Below are 6,534 nucleotides of genomic sequence, written 5' to 3'. Positions count from 1 at the left end.
CAAGCATCGTTGAATTATTAAAAAAAAAAAAAAACATTAATTTGTATTATTACTCCGCTGTTAAAGATATCTCATAAATAAAATTATCTGTGCTGGCTGCTTGACGTACCTATAGATCATTATAGTTCGTCTATACAAATCCATCAAAATACATTTTTCAACGTATTTACAAGACAAGCCCGTTTTGCAAAAAAAAAAAAAACAATACAGATTCACAATGATATCCATATGACTAGATGTCTTTTTTATTTTTATTTTATTTTTACTACAGTCATGCAATAAAACTAACGTAATGTGGCTTAGTCAATAATATATTTTTAAGAAATGTTCTTAACTAAATTTTTTAATGAAATATAAAATTACTATTATTTTATCATTTATTTATAATTTTAATATAATAACTATAATAAACCATGTATCTATAATTAATATTTTACTATACCATTACAAGACATTCTGCTAATGGCCATTTACATTGACCCGTTTAACTGAATAACTGTATAGGTATCTGCTCGGAGTTCCGTACCCAATGATTTCTGAAATATAATAAGTTATACATACGATTGGGGTCGGGGGACTGAAATTTAAAAAAATGAGCTAACGCATGTCTGTCATTCATATATTTTATATTTGGGTGTTCACGATAATATGTATTTTGTGATATGACTTTAAATTTAATTTAATCAAGGAATAAGTTCAGTTATATACATAGACATAAACGCACGAATCGGATAATTTTGTATTATCGTATTATTAATGTTGTTGATAGAGCATAAAATCTATTTTAACTAAAGAGATAATGTAACAAGAACGACAATATCAATAACAATAACAATAACAATCATAACGAAAACAACAATATGAAATCTGAATAAACAATAAAAGCGGATAAAGGACAAAGCGATGAGCCCGTGTACAGATGGACCCTCGTAGGACAGGTGGTGCGTGTAAGCCCAACGCGAATCATACACATATCACACATCCATACGCATATCTAATATAAAAGTCATAATATTATTTCGTCGGGCATTCGATGTTTGCGTTATTTTCATACGGACATTACAATAAGGTCACGGTAAACCAAACACAATCGATATAATAATAATACTGACACTAACGCGGTGTGTCACCGAGTTCGGAGCAATATCTGCAGCACTGCAATTGCCGAAAGCTATGCCAATGATCGTCGTGGATGAACAGACTATTATACGCGTTTGGTCGAACGAATCGTCTCAAAGACTATAAATATATGATATGGTTATCATCGGTACGTGAATAGTATGAAGTATAATAATAACGATAATAAAGTCCAAGAACTTTGGTGTGTGTGTGTGTGTGTGTGAGCGTGCAATGTAATAATCATCGCGGCAAATACATCAAACGGATTCGGTCGTCCTTGGGCCTTTGATATCCGATAAACATTCACGGGAAGCAATAAAAATCCAATGTTTTCGTTTTCGACGGAAAACATAAACACGTCGATAATGAGATTTTTTCGCCTCCTTCAAAGGATCCTGGCGGCGGCGGCGGCGGCGGCGGCCTCCGTGGCCGCATCCTAATGCATACAAATACATCCTTACACACATAAATATAAGCTAACCCACTCACTCACACACACACATATTAGTTATTATACATTTACACGTTGTAGTCGACGATATTACAAGACGATTTTGTGTGTGTGTATGTATGTGTGTGTGTGTGTGTGTGTGTGTGTGTGTGTGTAATGGCGGCGACGGTTCACACACCGGTCCAAAAACAACATTGTTAAAATATAACGCGAGGCCGCACACACGCGTATATATTAATATATAACATGCGTACATATCAATATTATAATGTATATACGATCGAGCGCGGGCAGAGGAGACGACGTTTGAGAGCGTCGTGTTCGCGCGGGGCGGCGTGTACAGACATGTGGATGGATAGCCGGTCTCTTCGTCTCGGGATGTTTATGTTTTTAAGTTGTCCGAAAACAGACTGATACATATGGTGTAAACGATTTTAAACACGGGTTCATATATTAATATGTAATGCGCGCGCGTATACAGTTTACGTTTTCGGCGGGGCGGCCCGACATAAAAAGGAATTTTTATTTTCCATCAATATTATTATTACTATTATTATCATTTTCGCCTAAACAGTGTCGACAGCCCGTTAAATTTACAATAACAAACCGATCGTTTTCACGTGGGCTTACGATTATTATTATTGTTGTGTATAACACTTGTGTGCATAGGGCGTACCTATATAGTACAACGTTATACTTACACCCGGCGATGGTTATTATTGTACATACGACGCGTTTCAAGTCGTGTTACGAGATCGTCTATAAGCGACAGAGATACGATTTTTGTGGGTGCCGTTGGCTCACTTCAATTTTGCTTGAAAATAAAAATATATACATCTACTTGACAAACATTTTTATTAAAGTTAAGTTACTGTGAAACATAAATATATTTTTCGTTTTTTTATTTCACGTATATGTATACACGCATATATGTATACTAACTACCATGTATTATATTATGCACTAAAAGAACTGTAGAACTGTAAAATAAGGAACTGTAAATACACATCTATGTAATTGTATTTTTGTGTTCTTGAACCCTCGAGCAGTAAAGACGTATTTCGTATATGTAGAGAAATGAAAGAAATAATACCGAAACGTAAAGTTAAGTGACGTGTTTTTATCCATTGATCCTTGTTGCTAGCATTTGGGACATACCTAATTTGGAAACTACGTTTATTGTATTGCGGTTTTAATAACAAGGATCATAATCGACATAATAAAACTACACTATTACACTAATATTTACCAGTGCAATATACGTGATATACCCACCGACAACTGCATCGCTGTGCATTGTACTATTGTTAACTTGCACTACAAGTTGTATAGTATACTGCCGTCATCGTATATAATATATACACTATACGTAACACATGCCGGAGTTACTGAGCATGTATTATGCAATAATGATGTATTAAAGGCAACCACTCGGGCAATTCGGGACGGACCGCCGCGGCGCGGGTTAATTGTTTTATTATTTTTGCACGATAATGATATCATAAAAATATATACCCCAAAGTCCTCGACGTTTACACGCTGCGGCGGCGGTATCGCATTTCCAATAGTCGTGATTCGATCAGAACCTACAAAGTGTGTAACGCAAAGAAATAAAAGGGATTGAAAAAAATAATGCTTTACGAGAGAACAGTTGGTCGAGTGTTTTTCGGGCGTGCGCGTATATTATAATGTTATTAGGAGAGGTTCGGGGGAGTTTTTTGCGGACTCGGAAAGACATCCGCGACCGGGGACCACTTCAAATCTCTGCAAACAACTGTCACTTTATTATTATTATTATTATTATTATTATTATTATTATCATTATCATCATCACCAACATAATCGTCGACGTCAAATCGTTCACGTTAAACGATACCGTACACCACGAAAAACGTATATACATAACATAATATTATACAACGTGTTTATTATTGAACGACTCGATATCTATATGAGTATAATAAATTACAGTATTTTGCATAATTCAGGACAATGGTTATTTTACACTGCAGTCTTGCTGAATAAGCACGGTTTGTTTAGTCAACTTAATCAAAAAAAAAAAAAAAGATATAGACAACTTCAACAAAATTAAAGTTATAATTAATAAGTTAAGCAAGTAATAGTTGATTACATTTTTTTAAATAACTATAAATTAGTCCTTACGTTGCTTTCATAACATAACTAACATAGGTATTAATATATATATTTTTTTAACATGATTTTTTTTGGTTTATGAGTTCCGAGAGACAAGTTTTATCAGAATTGTTAATATAATAAATAACTATTATGGTCATACATTTTAAATTTAAATTTACTTATTTAAAAAAAATTTTTAGAAATATATAAAAGGTTTCGTGAAAAGAATTTTATTTACTACTATAGGTTAAGTAATAATATTTTTTTTAAGCTAATAATAATTATTATAATAACAGTGTTGGACAAAATGTATAAAACACACATTGAATAAATAATATAATTGGTTTTATCGCATAAATTATTTCCAACTGTGATTTAATTAATCTAAAAACGAAATCTATATTCATTTTTTTGAAAATACCCGAAAACCTACAATCGGTTAAATAAACAAATACAATATAGGTACTTGTGATTATAATTTTGTAATTTAATCAGAAAGATCGAATTTAAGATAATAATAGTTAATTTATTTTTTCGGTAAAAAAATTTTGAAAAAATACATACTTAAGAAGCAATAATGCTGCTGAATGTGGTTATAATAATGATTTTGTGTAAAACAAGTCTATAAAAAAATTTAAGAATGGTTTGTACTACAAACAGTAAATGTTTTGCATAGTTTTAGAAAATATATAGTTGAGAAAATACTAAAAACTGCGGTGGTGTGACAAAAAGGTCAAAGTTGATATGTCTTAATAGTTTTTCAAAAATAATTCACGCAAATAAAGTCAGATATTTAAGATTTATAAATGCAGTGAACTATTCTATGTAAATAAATTATAATATTATGTATACTTTTCAGTTGTTATTCGCCATTAAAATTTCTTGGAAATATAATATTATAGATAGGATACATAATAAAATAACATGTTGACATTAAATTCTTTGAAATGAATCACTTGCTACGATAATTTGAAAACATTTTTATGTTTTTATGAAATCGAAGCATAAACGTGTTCAAAAACATATTATGGCAGTTTACTAAGTTTAAAATTAGATACACTTATAAAGACATAATAAGTCAGTTAATTTTAATATTTTTCTCAATTCCATAATACAAATATAAAAATGGGTAACTACCGATATCATTAAATTATGTTTTACACTTTATAGGTAGGTAGGTATTAATGTTTGTTGTCTGCAACATATGAAAATATGTGATTCTTTATATTATATTAAACTGAGAAAACAATATTTTAATGTAAACATTACATAATAATAAAAAATATGAGCACATAAAAATAAATCTGTGTATTTTAATTCATCGTTGTTTACTTTAATCTGTAATATTTTCCATAATAATGTTATGTTTATTTGATTATTTTTATTACTATTTTCACTAATAAAAGATCAAATAAAATGTTTTAATCACATCTTAGAAGAAGTAAAATCATTATTCAAATGAAATAAAAAACACTTTTATATACTTGGTTGTACTTCAATTAATCGAGGTGATAATATTATACAACTCTCATTGCCTAATAGTTCATCTAAAATATTAATTAACATTATACAATAGGTGGTACTGAAAAATAGTCCGTTTATGTATGAATTCGTTTTTATCGTAAGTATTTGTAAATCATTAAAAATAATGGCTGTTGTATTCATACTTACCTATATCTATTAGGAAATATTAATTATACATAAGTACAATATATAAGTATCAATACTAGGTACATTGCGTATGTATATTTGTAGGTATATCTACTAAGCATATACAGATAACATAAATTGATTGAAATTCTCTATATTATGTTGAAAAACAAACATGTTTTAGGGTACTGTTTGAGCACTGTCTAGAGATTGTAAAGTATGAAGAAAGCATTAGTGAAAAAAAAAATGGTGTCTGCCTTACATTCTACATAATATATACCTACGTGTAGAGGTAGAATAACATAGCAAGGCGTTCTTGATTTTTAACAAAGTTTTAGCAATCATTGTTTAGTATTTTTTTTTATTTTTGTTAGTTATATAATAACTTTTTCTTCGAATTTAATTTAACTATACGTTTTATTTAATTTTAAAAATTATACAACAATGAATAACTTGATATTTATGATTTTTTCGAACAACTATTGTGGTGGCTTTATTTATTTGAATTATATATACATCCGAACGTGCTATACCTCGTTAAATACACATATATCGGCCAATGAGAAATCGCCAAGTGCATTACACGACCAATATAGGAAACGCAATACAACAAGGCAATAATAATGCAATAAAATAATAATATTATCGTCTAAGTATTGATGTGGATCTCGCGCAAAGAGAGAAACAGAAAACCATTTATATACATATTATTTGAAATCTAATAACGCGTACATTTAAGCGTGTAGTGCTGTATACCGTTGCGCGAAGACGGCGACAGAAAAAAAGAAGACGGAGATGGGCGGTTTTGCGGTTACACCGTTACATTATATACATCACTATATATTTCCCGAGTGTTGTACGACTACAAACGATGATGGTTGTCGACCAGCTCGGGGCCATCGCGATTTCATCGGTGCGCGATTATTCAAACAGCGGTGTGGCGGCGAAAACATTTATTTCGACGCTGACATACTGCCGAATACGGTTAATTAAAATCGGACTTTTGCTCGAGGGGCCTATTATATTATATAGTAACGTTAAAGTCACCCGGTTAACAAGACTCGTGATGCGTACTACTTACACGACGTAATATAATATATAGGTTATATTTACGTCTCGTTCAAACGGTTTCTTTTCTTCTTTTTCGTCCTCTATTTTCTCCTCGCCGTTTCCAATCC

This window comes from Rhopalosiphum padi, chromosome 1 (genome assembly GCF_020882245.1).
Source record: "Rhopalosiphum padi isolate XX-2018 chromosome 1, ASM2088224v1, whole genome shotgun sequence".
NCBI lineage: Eukaryota > Metazoa > Arthropoda > Insecta > Hemiptera > Aphididae > Rhopalosiphum > Rhopalosiphum padi.
Note: the sequence above shows the minus strand (reverse complement) of the source record.